The sequence below is a fragment of the Rhincodon typus genome, chromosome 16 (genome assembly GCF_021869965.1).
Source record: "Rhincodon typus isolate 14 chromosome 16, sRhiTyp1.1, whole genome shotgun sequence".
Lineage (NCBI taxonomy): Eukaryota > Metazoa > Chordata > Chondrichthyes > Orectolobiformes > Rhincodontidae > Rhincodon > Rhincodon typus.
This window is the reverse complement of record NC_063347.1, coordinates 24,371,140-24,392,033: the sequence shown is the minus strand read 5'-3', so window position 1 is coordinate 24,392,033 and position 20,894 is coordinate 24,371,140. Positions and strand designations below refer to the sequence as shown.

Below are 20,894 nucleotides of genomic sequence, written 5' to 3'. Positions count from 1 at the left end.
CACTGTCAGTTTATTGTCGGTGAATGAGCTAAAATTGTTTAATGCCAATGTTAAATCTCAGTGCAAACAACAAATGAGGTTATATTGTCATTCCCATGTTCTTTTCAAAATTCCCTTCACCGTGTAGTCAGTCTGTGGAGGGGCTCAATGTGGCCAGCATGCTGTATTTATCCAAGTGAAAATTAATTTACTGTTCCCATGACAACTAATACAAATCCTTGGGTAAACTTTAACTGCATTCTCCTGATGGACCGGTTTGTAGGCTGCAGTTGTTTTGCCTGGGAATAGTGTTCTTTTTGTGCTGGGGTGCCTGTAAATGAAGGGGTTCTTCTCCCCAGATCTCCAAAAAGGCCGGTGTCAGCGTCTGGTCACGTGACCCGAGCCGGCTCCTAGCTCCCTGCACCCAGCACCCAGCACCCGACCGCGGCGTTGCGAACCGGCTTCGCCATTAATGTAGGGGACAGCTGCCTAGCGACCAGGGGCTGGTCTCACTCACTGACACATAACGGAGAAGGGAGAAGTGGCGGCAGGAAGGTAGGCGAATAGGGGCGTCTGTCTGTCTGTCTGGGTGGAGGGAGCGACGGCGCACTGGCGGCTGGATTGTTACTTGATACCGCGCCGCCTCCTCCTCCTCCTTACCGGGCCGACTCGGACAAGGCCCTCCCGCCCGCCTACCTACCAGGCAGATAGGCAAGCGCTCGCTTTGCCAGGCGTTTGTGTTCATTCCTCAATGTTTTCTTATCGCCTGCACCTTCAAAGGCTAGCCTCAGTCAGTCAGTCAGTCAAAACACGTTGGAAATACTGATTGGCATTCCTGATTCATCCCTCTGATTGGCATTCCTGATTCATCCCTCTTTCCCCATTCCCCTCCCCGGTTTGCTATTATTCTCTTTTACCTGTTTAATTGTGTTCGACATAGTAGCTCGACCATCATATTGAACTACTCTGACGCACATAAAGTGTTTTTTTAAAAGTTCTCTAACCAAATTGCAGCTTTCGTCAGTATGACCACAGTATCATATGGTACAAATTGATTTTTGTTTTCTCCTGTTTCTCGTCTCTGAATGTGTAATAGTTGTTTTACTTATGGGAGCTGGACACACAACTGCATAATAGTTGGTTGTAAACACAGCTGCATTGTATGTATTAATGAAATATTTATTATGAGGAAATCTGAGAGATCATTACTGTATTTCATGAGCATGTTAGAAGGTGTATTACTCTTGTATTGTATTTCAATTTAAAAAAAAAAGTGAGCAATTACTTTTACTGTTATTTGATGTAAAGCTTAATTTGGTTGCTTTCCCCTATCCTGAAGAGGATAGTTGAGTCATAAAAATAAACATAAATACAAACTTTATATCAGCAATTAAGAGCTTGTTTGTCAAATATTTCATGATTAATCTGTTTCAGGATGTTCATTTACCGCTCTGTAGAAAAATAGTAACATTTCAAGAAGGGAGGAAAGGTAACTTAAATCATTAGGCTTCCTTTAATTAATGAAAATGTAATAATTTGTATTATTTTCCTGTAGAACATGAATGCACAATGGCCCAGAAGTCAATGAACGGCAATCGGGAGTGAGAATTTTGATTATTTTTTCCTCAAACCATCATCAAGGAATATTTAAAATAGTTGTATCTGTACTTGCTTACTGGGGGTTCAGTTGTAAGGATATGGCATTTGAAGTTGTATTCACTAATGTGAAGTGATTAAATTTCTTTCTATTCCTTAGGGATGGTTCAATTGCCCTTGCAGCAATTATGTTTCCACTGCCTTCTCAGCATAAATCAGAGATTGAATGTAGAGGTTGTTGATCAGTGTAGCTAAATCACATACCTTATGTGCTTCATATACATATTTTTAAAGAGCAAGAAATCTGTAAGTTTGCTGTAATTGCCTAGTTTTTTGCATGTTGATAGTTATGAATGTTTACTTGAAATTCAAAAGCCCTGACACTTTTAGTAAGCTTTCAGTATTTCCAGTACAGTTAATTTCAAAGAAAGCTAAAGTATTCTTTGCCACCGCTTTTATGTTGCACTCTTTTTATAGTGATTTTAAAAATTGATAAAATAAAGAATTTTTGTAAGCATTTCAGCCATGTTTAATATTTCAGTGCTCCAGTACCTAAAAGCTATCTCTCTTTCTCCTTTATAGTGTGCCCTGACTTGAAAAATGTGTAGTTTTAATTTGGGATGTTAATTGGTGATTTCCAGTTAAAGCTCAGGCTTTAGATCTGCAGCCCCAGTGATTTGTGGAAGGGGTGATACAACAGCAGTTTCAGGATCGTAAAAGCATTATTCATGATTGGTGCACCTGATCTGAAAGGCATGATTTATGAATGGCAGTCTGAGCACTTTTACCTCCAGAGCTGCACTGTGTGTTTCCAATGAGTTGTGGGTCACAATTAGTTCTGGCTGCTTCCTAACTGAGCACCAGCTCTTATTTGCTGCATTGGTATCTGCCAGGAGGAGGAAGCTTGAGGTACTACTGTGAAAGGGAGCAGTAGGTAACCTGGGTAGTCATGCTAGTCATCACAAAGCTCAAAAGCTGTAGGCAATCATCTCATTGGGAAGAGGGTAGATTCTCAGGGTCACCGTGCTTAGTGAGCTACCTGGTGTCAATTCTTTACTAGTGCTATCTAATTCCTGAAAGCCTGGTGTCTATGAAGTTAAAATTGTTGTGTAGATGGATGTGGAACAAGGGGAAATGTGTTACCTTATCATCTCTCGTCAAATCATTGAATTTATTTTCCCCATTCTGTGTTATCAATAATGAGGAAGTTTGCAGTCAATGCCAGTGCCACTTTCCTTCGTATGGCATGACTGAGATTTCTGGCTAGTTTGGCAAAATTGGCCTCTCCTTTTTAATTTTGCCCCAAATGACTTGAAGGGAGAGAAGTGGTAACTTTGTAGAGATTTATAAAATCATGATAGGCATAGATAAGATGAATAGCAAAGGTTTTTTGCCCTAGGGTGGAGACATTCAAAACTGGGGGCCATAATTTTAAGGTGAGAGGAGAAAGATTTAGAAGGGACCTGAGGGGCAACCTTTTCAGAGGGTGGTTTATATGTGGAATGAGCTGCCAGAGGCAGTGTTAGATGCAGGTGCAGTTACAACATTTAAAAGACATTTGGACAGGTATATGAACAAGGAATGTTTAGACGGACGTGAGCCAAATGCAGGCAAGTGGATTAGTTTAGTTTGGGAAAGTTGTTAGGCATGGACGAGTTGGACCGACGGGTCTGTTTCCATGCTGTAAGACTATGACTGTATCGGTTGAGTTCATTTCTTGGCTTTATACCTTCTCTTTTGCCCTTCAGGCACACCCTTCAGGTACATTTGATTGGTCATCATCCTACCAAAATATAATGAAATACTGGTGAGAAATGCATTGTTTGAGGAAGGAGTGAAAGAGAGGGAGCATTTGTAACTTGCCTGTCTGTTTTCCAGAGTGCTGAACTGTGTAGGCTGCACAAATTTCCTGGAAGCTCAGTTGCTAACAATTGTTTTCTTTCTAAAGGTGGAGTGCCTGTGTAACTCACATTGAAGAAAGTGCGGGCCTTTACCTGTACTTGTTGCTCATAATTATCTGTACCTCTTGTACGCTTGCATTATCATTCTTTTTTTTTTGCTATGTCAGTGATTATCTCGCTATTTCTCTGTGACAGAGGGAAGGAATGACTGAGTCTCACCCGTTACAACTATGATCTAGTTCTGTATCTGAATTAACTTTGTAAAAGTGCAAATATAATTGGACTAAATATCAGTAATGATGACCGTAGACTCTCATGTTTTGCAAATATTCAACTGGTTCATCAATATCTTTCAAGAATGGAAATTTTTTCTAAGTGTCTTTTAATTCAAATGATTTAGTGAGCTGCTCCACTGTGTTAGTTGGAGGTACAACAAGGGTAGAACTACTGGTAGATGGACCACTTGGTTTTGTCTGTATTTTTAAGAGTTAGACTCTTGGATGACAAAGGAAGCAACAGACATGGGGATATTCAGGAAAGTAAAGTTGAGGCCACAATCGTATCAGCCATGATCTTATCAAATGATAGAATTGAGTGAAGACCCTTGCTCCTAACTCTTTTGTATATTCCTATGCGTAGCTACCCTGCAAAGTCCCGCTCGCTAACATCTCGAATTTATTGCCAAAATTCACACAGACTAGTACCGAAACAGCGTAAAATATTCATTTGTACTCTTAATTATGCTCAGCCAAAGTTCTACACTTCAAAAGCAGTTCTGCTTTCCTAACACAGTTCTTGTGGAGACCAAGTTCCACCTTCATACTGAGAATATTCTTCATTGTGTTGTGTATCACTGTCACTATACACAATTGGATAGCTTCAAATCAGATCTAGCAGGAATACAATCAGTGTATCACAATCTGTGGCTTCATAATCCAACACCTCTCTCAGTCCACCATCACCTTTAAGCAAGGTGACAAAACTGTTTCAATGAGCAGTGTAGAAAATCACATCAGAAGCAGCGCTAGATAAACCTATGTTATGGACTAGACCAAACCCCTTTAAGTATGTCCAGGAGATGGCCTAGACACTAATCTTTATCTTCTTTAAAGGCAAGTGTTAGGTGCTACATTCCAGATGTAATTTGGTTACACTACTCAGCTTTAAGCAAAACTCTCTTTATTCTTACCCTATAGTTAAAATACAAACAAAAGAAAGAAGAATTGGTAGAACTTTAACTCTATTGGAAAACTTAACAGAATAATAGATTATTTAACTACTAAACAGCAACTGTTCCAATATAACAAGCTGCAGAGCTGGATGAACACAGCAGGCCAAGCAGCATCATAGGAGCAGAAAGGCTGACGTTTCGGGCCTAGACCCTTCTGCTCCTATGATGCTGCTTGGCCTGCTGTGTTCATCTAGCTCTGCACCTTGTTGTCTCGGATTCTCCAGCATCTGCAGTTCCTACTACAACTGTTCCAATATAGTAACATTCCATAAACACATCCATGGCAAAGGCAAATTGAGTGAAATAGATTGTCTCACATGCAGTGTTTCTCCAGTCCAGGAGATAGAAACAGCCAGAGGAAATTCTGATGTAGAGAGAGAGAGAGAGAACTTCACCTTTTAGCTGTGGCTGTGAGATGTAACAGCTTCTAAGCCAACTTCAAAACCTAACAACTAACGAAAGCTAAACTAAAATCCTGGTTCTTTGGGAGCCTGACACCACCCATTCATGCTTCCATCGTTTACCTTTAAAATAAACATTTAGGCTGTTTATTCTATTGGCTTGGACCTGACAACTGGGCGCCTGTGGCTCAAAATCTCTTTTTTTTAAAGAAAAGGGACAAAACACATCTCAAAGCTGTAGTATCATCACACCTGAGAAGGAAGGGTTAACCTTGTGAAATATGACACAACTATTCAAATACTGAAAAGTGGAAGCTGCATTCTAGAAAGTGCTGAGCATTCCCAGAGTCAAAGGATAGTGTCAAAGCTCTGCAGTCCTGTGACATCCAGTCATGAACGGTAGAGCATAATTAGTATAGATATTTTTAATCATCCCCCGATTAGACTTTATTACACACCTCTGGAGCAGATGGAAATTGAACCCAGATTTCCGGGCCTATGTGACACTGTGACAAGAGCCTCCTGGATAATTAATATAACTCACACTGTGAGATATCAAACAGCTGAATGCACCAATTACAGGAAAGGCTATGGACCCTGGCAAAGTCCTGGCTGTGGTGCAGAAAATGCGTGTTTCAGTTTCTCCACTAGTCAAGGTGCCCCAGCATAGTTACAACATTGGTGCTTTTCTTACAATGTGAAAATTTGTGATCATCTTTCCTGTCCTGATCTTGGTAGACAAATTAACCTGGGCAATCACCACCTCATCAGCCTAATCTCGATCGCAAGCCAAGAGATATCATTGACAATGCTTAATGCGCCATGCAAGCATCAATAATTTGTTTATCGGTGCTCAATTTGGGTTCTGACAGAACCGTTTGAGTCCGTTAGAGTCTGGAACCAAAGATGGACAAAAAAGCTGAATTCCAGAGGTGTGTACGTATCCTTGGTACTAAGGCAGCATTTGACTGTATGTGACACCAAGGAGCCCTAGTAAAATTGATGACAGAACTGAGTAGGGATTTGGGTGGGAAGTGATGCTGCACTGGCTGGAGTTATACTTTAACATAAAAAAAAATGTTGTGGTTGTTTGAGGTAATCATCTCAGCTTCACAGGCTCCTCAGAGAAATGTCCTAGGCACAACCATCTATAGCTGTTTCATTCATCACCTTCCATTTAACATAGTCATGCAGTCACAAAAGCAATTGTTTAGAGGAAAGTTTTGCTGCACTTGGTCAGGACAGATAAGTTGCCTGATTATACACTGAGAGGTGGAAGCCCTAGGATGCTTCCTTGACTTGAATGTAACAGCAGGGTTGGAATGTCTTCAGTGGTATCTTCAGCCAAAGGTGTGGATTTGATTATCCTAACTGACTGTCCTGAAATCATCTTCATAGCTCAGGCTGTACAGCCTATGTTTAATTGCACACTGCAAAATGGATGCAGTGCAGTCTATAAGCATTTGTTTTATGATTGAAGACCTGTTTACGAGACAAAATTTAATGTTGTACAAGCCTTTCCATTCCCTACTTCAACAGTCTAATCCTTTCTACCCACCCCTTTTCTAGTGCTTTTGCACCTCCTCTTCATTGTATGAATCTGCTACACACCTGAAGTACACAGCAAATTTGTCCATCCACTACTCCCAGTGACCACACCCTCCAGTACTCCTTTATTTCACTGGTGAGAAATAGGAAGGCATAGTAGTAATGCCACTGCCTTCTTAAACTAGAGGACCAGGCTAAAGTCTGAGGATCGAGAAAGCTCTAAAATGATTGAACTTGATGTTGAGTCCTGCAAGGTCCCGAAGTGGAAGATAAGGTGCTGTTCTTTTAGCATGGGCTGAGCCTCATTGGAGCATTGCAACAAGCCTAAGACACACATGTTTGCCAGGGAAAGACGGCAGTGTCTTCAGCTGGCAGGCAATGGAAAGTTGGTCATTCTTACGGATAGAATATACGTGTTCTGAAAATTGGTTACCCAGTCTGCGTTTTGTCTCCCCAGTTTAGAGGAGCTCACGTTGTGAACAGCAAGTACAGTAGGTTAGATTGAATAAATTACTGCTTCATCTGGAAGATGTGTGTGGAGCCTTAAATGGTGAGGAGGAAGGAGGTAAATTGCATTTGAAGGTGCCTTGGGGATATGGAGAGGAGTCAACCTGGGTGAGCTGGAGGGCCTGAAAACCACCTTCCTTGTCTGTTACCCACTCTCTCACACCAGGTCATGTTGTGACAACGGGCAGGTTTCAGTACAGGCAACCCATTTTCATCTACTCATTGTCCCCATTATTAGCTTTTCTTCTTCCCTGGCTTACTATCAACCATCTGTCTAACTTTCTTTCTCTGTGGGCTCTGTCTCCACCTATCCGCTCACTCCTTTTCCTCCCCATTCCCTGTCAACAGCAGAATTCTCACCTTTTCCTAGCCATTTTCAGTTCTGAAGAAACGTCACTGGACTCAAAGTGATAACTCTGCTTTCTCTGTGCAGATGCTGCCAGATCTGCAGCAATTTTTGTTAAAGTTCCAGGGACACTAGATCAGACTACTACTGCAGTTGGCGGAATTTAAATGCAACAAATTTATGAATTCTGCAACATGTAACTCCCCTATCTCCCAAGTACTTGTCCATCATTTATAAAGTACAAGTTAGGTCTGTTACAGAATAACTTCCAGTTACCTGGACAGGTGCAGCTCCATACTTGAAGCTCAGCCCATCCAGGATTAAGCAACCCTCTTGATTGGCACCACAGCTGCAACCTTCAGTGTTCACTGCCTTCACCACTGAAACACAGTACCATCTACAAAATGCACTGCAGTAACACACCAGGCTTCTTCGACAGCTGCTTCCAAGTCAGTGACCTCTGCCACAAGAGCAGTAGATGGCATAGGAATACTGCCACCTGCAAGATTCCTCCCCTCCCAGTCATGCAACGTTTTTACTAGGAATTATAGTATTGTTTGTATTGTTTGTTCATTGTTACTGGGTCAAAAACCTGGAACTCCCTTTCTAACATCACTGTGCATGACCCTGAACTCCAAGGGCTGGAGTGGTTCAAGAAGGCAGTTCACCACCATTAATTAAAGATGGACAATAAATGTTCACGTCCAATTAATGAATAAAAGAAAATTAATAAATTATAGGTGAAATGAAATAATCTAGTCTTTGTAATTACAACCATGAGAGCATTGTCGACTGTGGTTTGTGGGGTTCCATGGGGGATCCCATCTAGTTCACTTATGTCCTTTTAGGGAAGGAAATCTGCTATCCTTGTTCAGACCTGCGTGTAATCTAGGTGCACGGCAAAGTTGGTAACTTTCAACTGTCCTGTCAGATGGCCCAGCAAGCCACACGGTTGCACCAAATTCCTGCAACATCAAAAAGGAAAGAAATTGGATGAACCACATGGCATTGACACAGGCACTGGAAAAAAAGATGGCACATCCAACACTGTTGACCCTGTGAAGTCTTTATTAATGTTGTGGGCTTGGGCCAAAAAGCTGTTTCACAGAATGATTCTGAGTATCATGATGTCCCAGACACCACTATTGTCATCCTTAGAAATGTTCTGTCCCATTGGCGGGACAGACCTAACCAAAGGTGTGAGCACAGTGATGTACAGTTTGCCTGGAAGCAGCCCCGGGGATTGTCAATGTTGATTTTAGACCTAATGAACTCTCGTGGCATCAGGTTAGTCTGGGGCAAGGAAACTTGTTCGTTACCACTTCTCCTTTTTTCCCTCCAGGTGATGAATTAGTATTTTTCAACATTGTTTCTATCAAATGTTGTTCAATGAGGGTGGCAAAGGCACAATGTGCACTGCGTGGGCGACTTCAAAAGCCATAGCTAAAATTGGCTCAGTAGCTCCACTAAAGATAGAGGTTGTTGAGTCCTGAAGGAAATATCGGTCAGCCTGAGCCTATGACAAGTGATTAAGGAGTTAACAAGGACAAAAAACTTACTTGGCCTCATCCTTGCTGATCACCCTGTCACAGATATCTACGACAGTTTTGGTAGGAGTGACCACTGCACAGTCTTTGAGGAGACAAAGTCCTGTATTCACGTTCAGGTATCCTTCATCATGCTATTTGGTGCTATCCTCATGCTAAATGGGATAGGTTTCGAACAGAACTAGCAACTCAAAGGTGAGCATCCATGAGACACTGAGAGTTACCAGCAGTGACTGAATTGTATTCGATTACAGTTTCTAGCCTCGTGGCTTGACATATTCCCTGTTCTACGTGTTACCATTGAAATAGGGAATCTACGCTCTGCAGTTTTGCAATTTCCAATTGTGAAAGGTTGTGAATTATTAAACAACTAACCAGAGGAGGCAGAGTCCAAAGCCTACCATTTTCAATAATGAGAAAACCCTTTGAAAAAGGCAAGGTTGAAGCATTTTCAACCATCTTCAATCAGAAATGCTGAGTGGGTAGTGCATCTTGGCCTCCAGCATTGTTTGTACTCAGCTCTAACCAATATGATTCACTTCACTTGATGTCAAGAAATGGCTGAAGGCACAGGATACTGCAAAAGCTATGTAACCTGATTCCATTTTGCCAATGTTACTGAAGACATGCTTCTGAACTAGTCACACTTCCTGCACATCTACCACACTGGCATCTACCTGATAATAGGCAAAATTGCCCAGCTATGACTTTTCCACAAAGAAAGCAGAACAAATGCAACCTGGCCAATTACAGCCCATCAGTCTATTATCCGTCTGCAACAAAGTGATGAAAACTGACACTGGCAGTGCTATCAAGTAGCACTTGTGCAGTGATAAATTGCTCACTGATGCTCAGCACGAATTCTGCCAAAGCCACTCAACTCCTGACCTTATTATAGCCTTGGTTGAAATATGGACAAAATAACTGAATTCACAAAATATTGAGAGAATAAGTGTAATTAACATCAAGACAGCATGTGCATGCAGAATCAAAGGTCCCTAAAATCAATTAAATTGGAAGGGAAATCTTTGTTTTAGTTGGATTCATAATGCATATAAAAGATGGTTGTGGTTTTTGGAGATTAATCACCATTGCTGCAGGAATACCTCAGGATTGTGTTGTTGTGAGTAAGTCACCATAAGCTACCCTTAATTCAGCTACATGTTAAGAAATCTCACAATCAAATACTGAAATGATAATTTAAACTTTATTGCATGTGGCAACCAAAATAAGACCCCTCAAGTAAGCGAGTTAAGCCTCAACTTGGCTGTTACCCGATTTAATGGTGGAATTTAGTTACGATTCCAACCAACAGTTTCTGTCTCTGGAAGTGTCCAGGGTTCGATGCTTGTACAGTGATGTCTTTGAAGTTCTGCTGCTGAATTGTTGCTGGTTTTGAATTCTTATACAGTTTATTTTTTGTCCTTCTAGTCTATAAGAGAGATCATTGATAATTTTTTAGATTCTTTCATCCAAATTATTGCAAGTTTGTGGCTTGCTTCTTATCAGAAGTAGCTTCTTTGTTTCTTGTTATGTTTAGCTTTTACTGTCTGTTGGAAGACACCATTTACCTGCGGTTACTCCTTTAAGTTCTTCTGTAACCTGTTTTCCTTGTGACATAAAGCAGCCAGTTATCTAGCAGATGTCAAAACAGGTTTGTTCATGTAGCTTCGACTCCCTCTTTTCCCAGGCGTGTGTAACAGTTTATCTTTAACTGTTCATGAATTGAAAGAATTATTAAAGTTTGGAAGTTTATAATATCACAGACCCACCTTTTTGCTCATTATTTTTCACGAGATGAACAGGCAGTAGTATAATCGGTCTTTTTTCACCATATCAGTTCAAATCCAAGCTGAGTTGCTACACCATGCACATATTAAAAATGAACCATTTCATTGCGCAGTACAAGTATACAAAAAAAACCAATAATCAATAAATGAAGTACAGAATAATCAGTAAATAAACCACAAACCTAAAATGGTGTCATAAACATGCATTATGCCTCACTCATTGCAGCTTTAAGATCATCATGTCTTAGCAGGACAACAAGATGTGAAATAATACAAACCCATGTGGCTGTGTATATATTACGTCTCCAATTCCAGATGTCGTCCCACCAAGAATATTCCAAAATGTTTTAATATCTGTCTTGATTCTCTGCCTATTCTGCTGAACCTTAACATGTGTACCTCTCTCAAAATCCCTTTTATTTCTTCCAAATGTTCCCATGGACCTCATATTTTTGTTGATAAGACATGACCATTTCTCTGTCATGTCAAAATTCAGAAGTTTTCTGCTCCTGATGTTAACCAATTCCATTGTTCCTATGCGCATGGGCATTTGAGGGTGAATGCAAAATGTCAAATCAATGATGCGATAAGACAGATTATGATAATGGTATTCTTTTAAAGATGTTGTGATGCTCTGCCTGCACATCCAACTCTGATTATGTTGTCCTGAGTGATACTTGAAATTTCGAGAGTATAGTTAACTGTTTCATTACTGCTGGACTCAAAACCACATTTGGCTTATACAAAAACAAAGTTGCTGGAAAAGCTCAGCAGGTCTGGCAGCATCTGTGAAGGAGAGAACAGAGTTAACATTTTGGATCCGGTGACCATTCCTCAGAACTCTGCCAAAGCACAGAGAAGCCCAATCTGTGGCTGGAAAGTCGTTCTGCTGGAATAAAGTAACTTTTGTACATATCCCATTGGTGTGTTTCTCAAATTTATTTGAGACATGGATGAAGGAATAGAGATGCATATCCAATTTTACAAATGTAGGAACTTGACTATAGCAGATGAGAGCAAGAAGCCATAAAGAAATATAGACATGGATAAATACTTGGACAAAACAGTAGGAAATTGAATTCAACAGGACAGATTGTTTAATGTAGGGATAATGTAAGGTTGTCCACCTCAGCAGGTGAGCACAAAAGCAAAATAGTGGCCCAGATTTTTGACTGAAAGATAGTCATGATTGTAGTATAGACCAGGATTGCATGTTGGGACCATGCGGAGGACCTGTCATAGCTGACTCTTTTGGGAATTGTCTGAGAATTTGAAACTTTTGATCAACAATTGCGCAGCATTTGTCTGACGTCTTGTGATTAAAAATCCCCAACTCTGATCTAAAGTTGGGGTTTCAACTTAAATTAGCTCATTTAGCTCAGATCATCAGTAAAGTGATGAAAGGTGTCATCAATAGTGTTATCAAGCAGCATCTGCTCAGCAATACCTCCTCAGTGACGCCCAGTTTAGGTTCTGCCAGGGCCACTCAGCTCCAGACCTCATGGTAGCCTTGGTTCAAACGTGGATAAAAGAATTCCACAGGTGAGGTTGAGAGTGACAGCCTTTGATATCAAGGCTGCATTCAATTGAGTGTGGCACCAAGGAGCCTTAGCAAAACTGGAATCAATAGGTAACAGGGAGCAAACTCTCCAGTGGTTGGAGTCATACTTGGCACATAGGAAGATGGTTGTGGTTGTTGGATGTCAGTTATGTCAGCTCCAGGTCATCTCTGCAGGAGTTCCTCAGGGTAGTGTCCTAGGTCCAACCACCTTCAGCTGCTTCATCAATGATCTTCCCCACCATCATAAGGTCAGAAATGGGAATGTTTACTGATGATTGTGCAATGTTCATCACTCCTCAGATACTGAAGCAGTCCATTTTCAAATGCATCAAGAGCTGGACAATATCCAGAGTTGGGCTAAAAAGTGGCAAGTAACATTTGTACCACACAAATGCCAGGCAACAACCATCACCAATAAATGACAATCTAATTACAGCCCCTTTACATTCAATGGTGTTACCATTACTGAATCCCTCACTATCAACATCCTTGGGGTTATAAGTAACCAGAAACTCAGCTGGACTTACCACACAAACACAGCGGCTTAAAAGAACAGGCCAGAGGCGAGTAACTCACCTCCTGACTCCCTAGACCGTATCCACCATCTACAAGGCATTAGTCAGGAGTGTGATGGAATACTCCCCACTTGCCTGGATGAGTGCAGTTCCAATAACACTCAAGAAGCTTGATACCATCAGGACAAAACAGCCCACTTGATTGGCACTACAGTCACAAGCATCTACTCCCTCCACCACAGACGCTCATTAGCTGCTGTGTGTACAAGATACACTGCAGAAATTCACCAAAGATCCTTAGCATCTTCCAAAGCCATGACCACTTTCATCTAGAAGGACAAGGGCAGCGGATACACGGGAACGCCACCAACTTCAAGTTCCCCTCCAAGCCATTCACCATCCTGACTTGAAAATATATTGCCGCCCCTTCACTGTCACTGGATCAAAATCCTGGAATGCCCTCCCAAATGGCATTGTGGGTCCACCCACAGCAGGTAGACTGCAGTGGTTAAAGAAGGCAGCTCATCACCACCTGCCCAAGGGGCCGGCAATAAATGCTGGCCAGTCAGCAACACCCACAAGCCACAAAAATGAATAAAGAAAAATTGGCTATGAAAAGTCACCTGACTTAAAATCTGTTTCAGAGATAGTAGGAACTGCAGATGCTGGAGAATCTGAGATAACAAGGTGTAGAGCTGGATGAACACAGCAGGCCGAGCAGGAAGGCTGAGGTTTTGAGCCTAGGCCCTTCTTCAGAAAGTTTCTGAAGAAAGGGTCTAGGCCCGAAACGTCAGCCTTCCTACTCCTCTGACGCTGCTTGGCCTGCTGTGTTCATCCAGCTCTACACCTTGTTATCGTTGACTTAAAATCTGCTCCAAGTCCTAGATAACTATCAAACTTAAGTCTCTCGACCAACTCACCGCTGACCGTCCCTTCTGAGCAAACAACTTCCTCCACACCAAAACCCAAACCAGACATCTGCCCTGACGCCCTACCTGTAACCACCCCCCAACCTGACCAACCAAAAATCCTGACCCCACACCTCCCACATCACCTTTAGACACATTGATTCGCTTGAAATAAATGTTCAAAAGTTATGCTTATGACATTAGATTATTAAACTAAATGAAATGGAATTAGAATGAGTAAAAATATAACTAATTGCTTAAAAGAAACAGAAAAAATAAACATCTATGTAGAATATAAAATATGTTGTATAACTTACCTTGCACTGGCCTTGCAGTTTAAACACTCCACTTAAGATGTGTTCCTAGGACTTCTGGCATTATGGGTTGGGGTTGGTGGGGATGGGTGTAAAAGGCTCCACTTCCTTCCTTGTGTTAAGGCCTAAACACACTGCAGTGGAGGCAACCAGAACTGACCAGATTCCTAAGTCCGACCGTTTTGAAGTGATGTGCAAATGAGGCAAAGGTGATGTGAGAAAAAATGTTTCACATAGTGAGTTGTTGGATTGTGAAAGACATTGCCCGGAAATGTGATGGTAGCAGGTTCATTTGAGGCATTGAAGAGGGCATTGGATGGGTTTTTGGATAGTAATGGTGTACAAGAATAGTTAGAAAAGGCAGGAGATTGGCATTAGACAATAGAGCCAAACTAGTTGATAGAGCTGGTGTAGGTGCGATGGGTCATATGGCCTCCTTCTGCACTGTAATAACTACTTGGTTCTTTGTGTTTTTTTTTACAGATAAGCTGTTGTTATTTTTTTAAAATATGACTCCTGTTAAATGGATCTCTTCTGATAGTAATTTGAAATATTGGGCTATTATTTAAATGGAGGGACACTAGAGAATGCTGCACAGCAGTGGGATCTGAGTATCCATGTTCATGAATCACAAAGTTAGCATATAAGCACAGTAAATAATTGGGAAAGCAAATGGAATTTTCATCTTTATTGCAGTAGGAATGGTGTCTCAAAGTAGGCCTTGTTACAACCTTAAAGGCCATTGGTAAGACCATATCCAGCATTCTGTGTGCAGTTTTGGTCTCCTATTTAAGGAGCAATATATTTGCATTGGAAGCAGTTTAGAGAATGTTCATTAATCTGATTCCCGGGATGATGCCATTGCCTGATTGTGTATGTTGGGCATATACTTATTAGTTTAGGAGAATGGAGGTAATCTTTTTGACTTGCATAAGATTTAGACAATTGATAGGTTAGATGCTGAAAGGATATTTTCCTGGGGATATCTACAACTAGGACACCATTTGAACAAAAGGTGCCTCCAATTTAAGATAGATGTGAGGAGAAATTTCTACTTTGATTTGTTAGCCATTTTAATTCCCCCATCCAAAGAACAATGGAGGCTGCATCATTAAATTTATTCGAGGATAAGTTAGACAGATTTTGGTCTACTAGGGAGTTGAGAGTTATGGAGGTGGGCAGAACAGTAGAGTCAAGGCTACTTTATCAGATCAGCTATATTCTATTTAATGGTGGATTATGTTCAATGGACCAAATGGTCTCTTCTGTTTCTTATGTTATCAAGGGAACTGTGAAGGCATCCACTTTTGAACCAAGAAAAATATAAATTTCTAAACAACAAACTGATCTGTGTAGGAACAGAGATTTGGATGTTTCTGTGCACAAATTATTGAAATTAATGGACAGATCAAAAACGTGGACTGAGTGTTGGCTTTTTTATGTTCCAATTGAACAGAACTTTGATCTAACAACTGCATGCAGTTTTGGTCACCTTAGGAAGGGTATATTGGCCTTGATGGAAGTACAACAGGTTCATATGTGATACTCAGACTTCTCAAGTTTTAAATTATGTATACAGGTTGCACAAACATGGCTCGTATTCCCTTGAGTATTGAGGTTTGAAGAATGATTAATTTGAGGTGTCTAAAATGATAAAAATGTTCAGTAGGTTGGTGGATACAAGAAGTCTTTACCTTTGGGAAAACTAGAACAAGCAGCATACAAGTACCCTTATAATTTGAGCCAGGCCATTTAAAGGTGCAAATGGAAGCACATTTTCACAAAGTGTGGTTGTAATCTGGACCTCTGTGCCCCCTCGCTCCTGAAATTGGACCGAGGTACTAAGCTAATTTAAAATTTCAAGACTAAGGTCAAATGATTTTAGTTAGTTAAGAATAAGAACAAAAATAAGTAGGTGGAATTGAGATACAGGTAAGCCTTGAAGAAGGTTGAGGTGGTTCAATGGCTTACTATGTTCCTCGATCCTTAAATGAATGTTGATCTGTTATGATATGAAATTTCAATTGCTTACATTTAAGATGAAAATTTCAACGAGAATTAGTGCACTCTACAGTGAAATAGGGAAAAATGATGCAAACGTAATTAATTAAACCTGAGATTGCTAAAGGACTAGCCAGGATTAGCTGGATAGATGAAAATAAATGGGATTAATATCTTAAATTTTGTTTTCATGAAATATCTAAAAAATATTATGAAAAAGTGCTGTCACAGATCGTAGAAAGAAAATGTGCTGAATGATTGATATGTAACAGTGCAGATAGCTAGTCAGAGCTAAAGAACATTAATGGGAGATAAAGTGACCCAAGTACATGCAGTTGGAAAGCTGGCCATGAGTTTTCACGATGATGTAAGATTTGCTGCTTTCTTGTGCTTAGGATCTCAAACTAGTAACTAGTGTCTTGGGCTTGATGGTAAAATAGTGAGTGCATTTTTGTGTGGGAAAATTTGAAGTGCTTACCAAAATTCATTGCATCACTTAGTTCATTTCTAAAAAGCAGCTTAAAGTAACTAGTTTGATTGTATTCTCCACTACTTTCCACCAGCCGGGAACTTTTGTGTTTTTGACACTGTAAAGATGACTCCATCATTCAGTAAACTTTAACTGTTAGCAGCTATACCAACAGGAAACACATGTAAGAAATACCAGTTTCAAGAGGCATTGGAGACTATGAAAACAGCAGTAATAAGTCCAGAGCAAATTAATGTCTGGTTTTTGCCTCCTACCTACATGATTTTCTGTGTTTTCTCTGCTATTAATACTTGTGCTGCAAAATAGTTATACTTGCGAATAAACTAAGTTTGGGGGCAACTAACCATCAGTTTCGCTGTGGGTACAATACAACAAGGCTTAGTGAAGTTGTGGTGTTGACTTGGAAGAACAAAATCTGGAGTTGCTTTAACCTGCAGTAATTCTGATGTGCTTTTTGTATTGATTGATACAGTTTTGCTCTGTTAAATTCTCAATAAATATGTGCAAACTTTTTAATGTATTACATTTATTATTAGCAAGATTTCTTTCAATATAAGTGGTATGCTCTTTTTAATGCAAATTTATTATATACATTAGATTTCTATAATAGTTCTAATTAAGTTGACACCTGAACAATTGTTGTGACAGGTTAGCCAAATATTTGTTTCCTGTTTCATGGCAGTCTGCAAAAGTTAAAGTTAGGTTGTGGATGACTGATGTGCAACTTCAGTTTGATCAACAGTCAACATTGAATGATAGCCTTGATAGGGCAATAAGTAAGAAGGATACATTGGAGGATTCTTTTTTCTGATACGCTTTAAAAATATTTTTACATCTTTTCAGTATTTTATGTTTGAGTTTGATCCTTTAGTGGGCCTCTCAGTGCTGGACTTGAGGGAAAAGAACAAGAATGAACCTTCTTTGGCACATTTTCACTGGTATGATGGATTTGGTTTTGTGGTTGATCTAAAACTTGACATAGGTGGAACTAGTGGAACTAAGCGATTAATATTTTTAATTCCCAAGTGCAACATTTACATCTAAACCACAATGTACATTCTAGTAAGCAAATGATTAAAAAAATCATCTCAGAAACACTAGTGAGGTGTTATTGTATTCCAATTTTGCTACTCTTTTATGTTTCCTTTTGTGTGTTTCCAGACTGAAAAATTATATAGAATTTCTTAAATTTAAAATGCATGCATCTGAAATTGTTTTGCCATCTGACCTGTGCACGTGTTCGACATCGGATGATTTGCCTTAGGCTCCAGTAACTAAATGGTGCCACTTTTCACCATGATTATACATTATGGAAAAAAGAAATCCACTAGGTTGCACTCTTTTTCAGAATAGTTCACCCAAATTTGGCCAAACCTATGCAAAAGATCATCAGATTTCAACCATGTACAGTATAATAGTGCAAATTGACTTTCCACATAATTTAAAAGCTAGATTAAGATAAGTGCTAGAAGCTGACTCCAGCCACAAGTTACAGTTACAAGATTAATAGGATTATAATGTTTTGATGCTATCTTTGAAATGAGGAATGAAATGAAATAGATCCTATGACCTTTAATGTTTGTCAGCAAGCCTAGGTGGTTTGATTGTTGGAGATCAAAGGAAGGTTTAGATTGTTTTCAAAACAGAATTGCTGGAAAATGTCAGCAGGTCTGGCAGCATCTGTGGAGAGAAAGCAGTTAATGTTTCAAATCCAGTGACCTTTCTTCAGAACAATTGTTTAGATTGTTTTACTTGAAAGAAGATGCAGGGTGTTTTATGCTTGAGACAGTAATGGCAGCCTGTATTAATATTGAAGACAGTGTTTTCCAAATCCTAGAAAAGTATTGAGAATCTTGATTGCAGACACTTGTGCCTTAAACAGTCCATTTAGTCCCAAAATGAGACAGTTGGTCTCTTAAGGATAGCTCTATGTATTTCCATCTATATATCATTTCTAAAGAAGGGCCACTGAACTGGAAATGTTAACTCTGTTTTCTCTTCACAGATGTTGCCAGACCTGTTGAGTTCCTTCAGCAATTTCTCTTTAGTTTGTTATCTAAAAGTAACATTCACATCATACAAATGCCAGGCCATGGCCATCTCCAATAAGAGACAATCTAACCATTGCCCTCGGTATTCAATTGTATCACTATCTCTGAATCGCCCAGTATCAATATCCTGAGAGTTACCGTTGACCAGAAACTGAACTGGACTTAGCATATAAATACAGTGGCTGCAAGAGCAAGTCAGAGGCTAGGAATACTGCAATGAATAACTTGCCTCCTGATTCTCCAAAGCCTGTTTGCCATCTACCAAGTCAAATCAGGAGTGTGATAGAATACATTCCATTTGCCTGGATGTGTGCAGACCCAACAACACTCCAGAAGCTTGACATTATCCAGGACAAAGCAAACCGTTTGATTGGCACCTCAAGCATCCACTCCCTCCACCACCAATGCTCTGTATATATTATCTACAAAATGCACTACAGTAATTCAGCAAGGCTCCTTTCTAGCAGCTTTCAAGCCATGACCGCTTCTATCTAGAAGGACAAGGGCAACAGACACAAGGAAACACCACCACCTGCAAGTTCTCCTCCAAACCACTCACCATCCAAACTTGAAAAAATGTCACTGTTCCTTCAGTGTGGCTGGGTCAATATCCTGGAATTCCATTCCAATAGTACTGTGGGTCTATCTGCAGCACATAGATTGCAGTGTTCAAGAAGGCAGCTCACCACCACTTCCTCAAGAGCAACTGGAGATGACCTCCAGTGACGGCCATGTTCCACAAGTGAATTAAAAAAAAATAAAGATTGCATGATTAATGAGGAAGGATGCAGAAGAATTTATAATAAATATCAGATAACATGCTTTCCTAGAATAACACTGAATTTCACAGAAGGTGTTTTTAGTCTGCCTGGATTTGAAGAGCAGGGACAGAGGAGCTAGAGGTCAAAAACCCTGTAGTCCATATCTCAGGAATGTGGGTAAAAGCTTGTGCTCTGATGGAAAAAAACAACTTAGGGGAAGTTGAAACTGGATTGGTGGAGTCACCTTGCAATAACTAGGAGAGTTTCTGGGAAAAGAAAATCTCATTGTGAAAGACTCCTCGCATTGCAAGTTACCAGGTTGAGAACAGTGCTAGATACTTTCCCAGGAGCTAAGAATCACTTTGGATTGATTCCAGAAAAGTTAATTGCCTATATAAAGCACGTGTAAAGTATACTTTTTTTCTGTTGGGCTAAGAATAAGTTGGTATTCTGTTCTTTGGTTTAAATTGTAAGTTGCCTGTAAAAGTGGTGACCAGTGTTTTCAGCTCATTTGTACAGTAAATGTTTTAAAATGTTAAATCTTGAATGTCATTTTTACAGCTATTAATTGGAAGTTTGTTTTTCTAAAATTTATTGGTATCTATGGGAATCATCAAATATAAATTTGTGCTTCTGCCAAATAAAATTAATCACTTTTTTGCACATTTTTGCTAAATGTGCCTGTTTCTCCTTCAAGGAGGGTCTTAAAATCCAGTTAGTTCTCTTGGGCATAAAGGTGTTAATATACATGCTTTAAGAACCTTTGATTTCTTGAGGTACTAAGAAACTATGTACCAATACTACCAGCACATGGTTCTATGATTTTTTTGAAGTGATTTTTCAGTTACATAAAATCAGGGCTTTCACAGGTGATGGATGAGATCCTGTGTTTAACGGTAGTTTTTTTTGATAAACGTATTTTCTGTTTCATTAATTAAATTGCACCAAATAACCACACTGAAATAAATCAAGGATACTCTTTAAATTTAGAAACATATATTTTGAGATGATGCTGGCTTCACTGATTCATGACAAATTTATGTTGCAAATGAGTTTGAGTGAAAACTTGAAGATAAAAGAAACTCAACTGGCGCTATTGGTGCCTGAATTGCTGATTATGCCCAAAAGTGGTAATGCTACCCCATGTAGTTAAAGTGCCAGTGAGGAGGAGAAATTAAATTCCTTAGGGAGTTAATTTCAAACTATCGCACCTTTAACAAGCAATATTTATAGCTGTTTTTAGATTGTACGTCGTCATTGATTATATTGCAAAGATAATCTCCGACTTCTTTGCTTCATTATCAACTGTTTATTTAAATCTCTTTCCCTAACCTTAGGTTTAACACCAAGTTTAAGGACCTTATGCATTCATTGATACCAATATTACCGATGATTGATAGATTCATGATCATTTGGGAATCAAGGATTGTGGGAAAAGGGCAAAAAT

At 39.8% G+C, this 20,894-nt stretch overlaps 1 protein-coding gene across 6 annotated transcripts in view; it reads left to right on the top strand.

Annotated features, from left to right (window-relative positions):
• Positions 1 to 362: 362 nt before the first annotated feature.
• Positions 363 to 20,894, top strand: part of ptpdc1b (protein tyrosine phosphatase domain containing 1b) — a 145,536-nt gene continuing 125,004 nt past the window's right edge. For all 6 annotated transcript variants that reach the window (XR_007263920.1, XR_007263921.1, XM_048606758.1 and 3 more), the window contains exon 1: positions 363 to 534. The gene's annotated coding sequence lies outside the window, so the exon portion shown is untranslated. The remainder of the gene's footprint in view (positions 535 to 20,894) is intronic.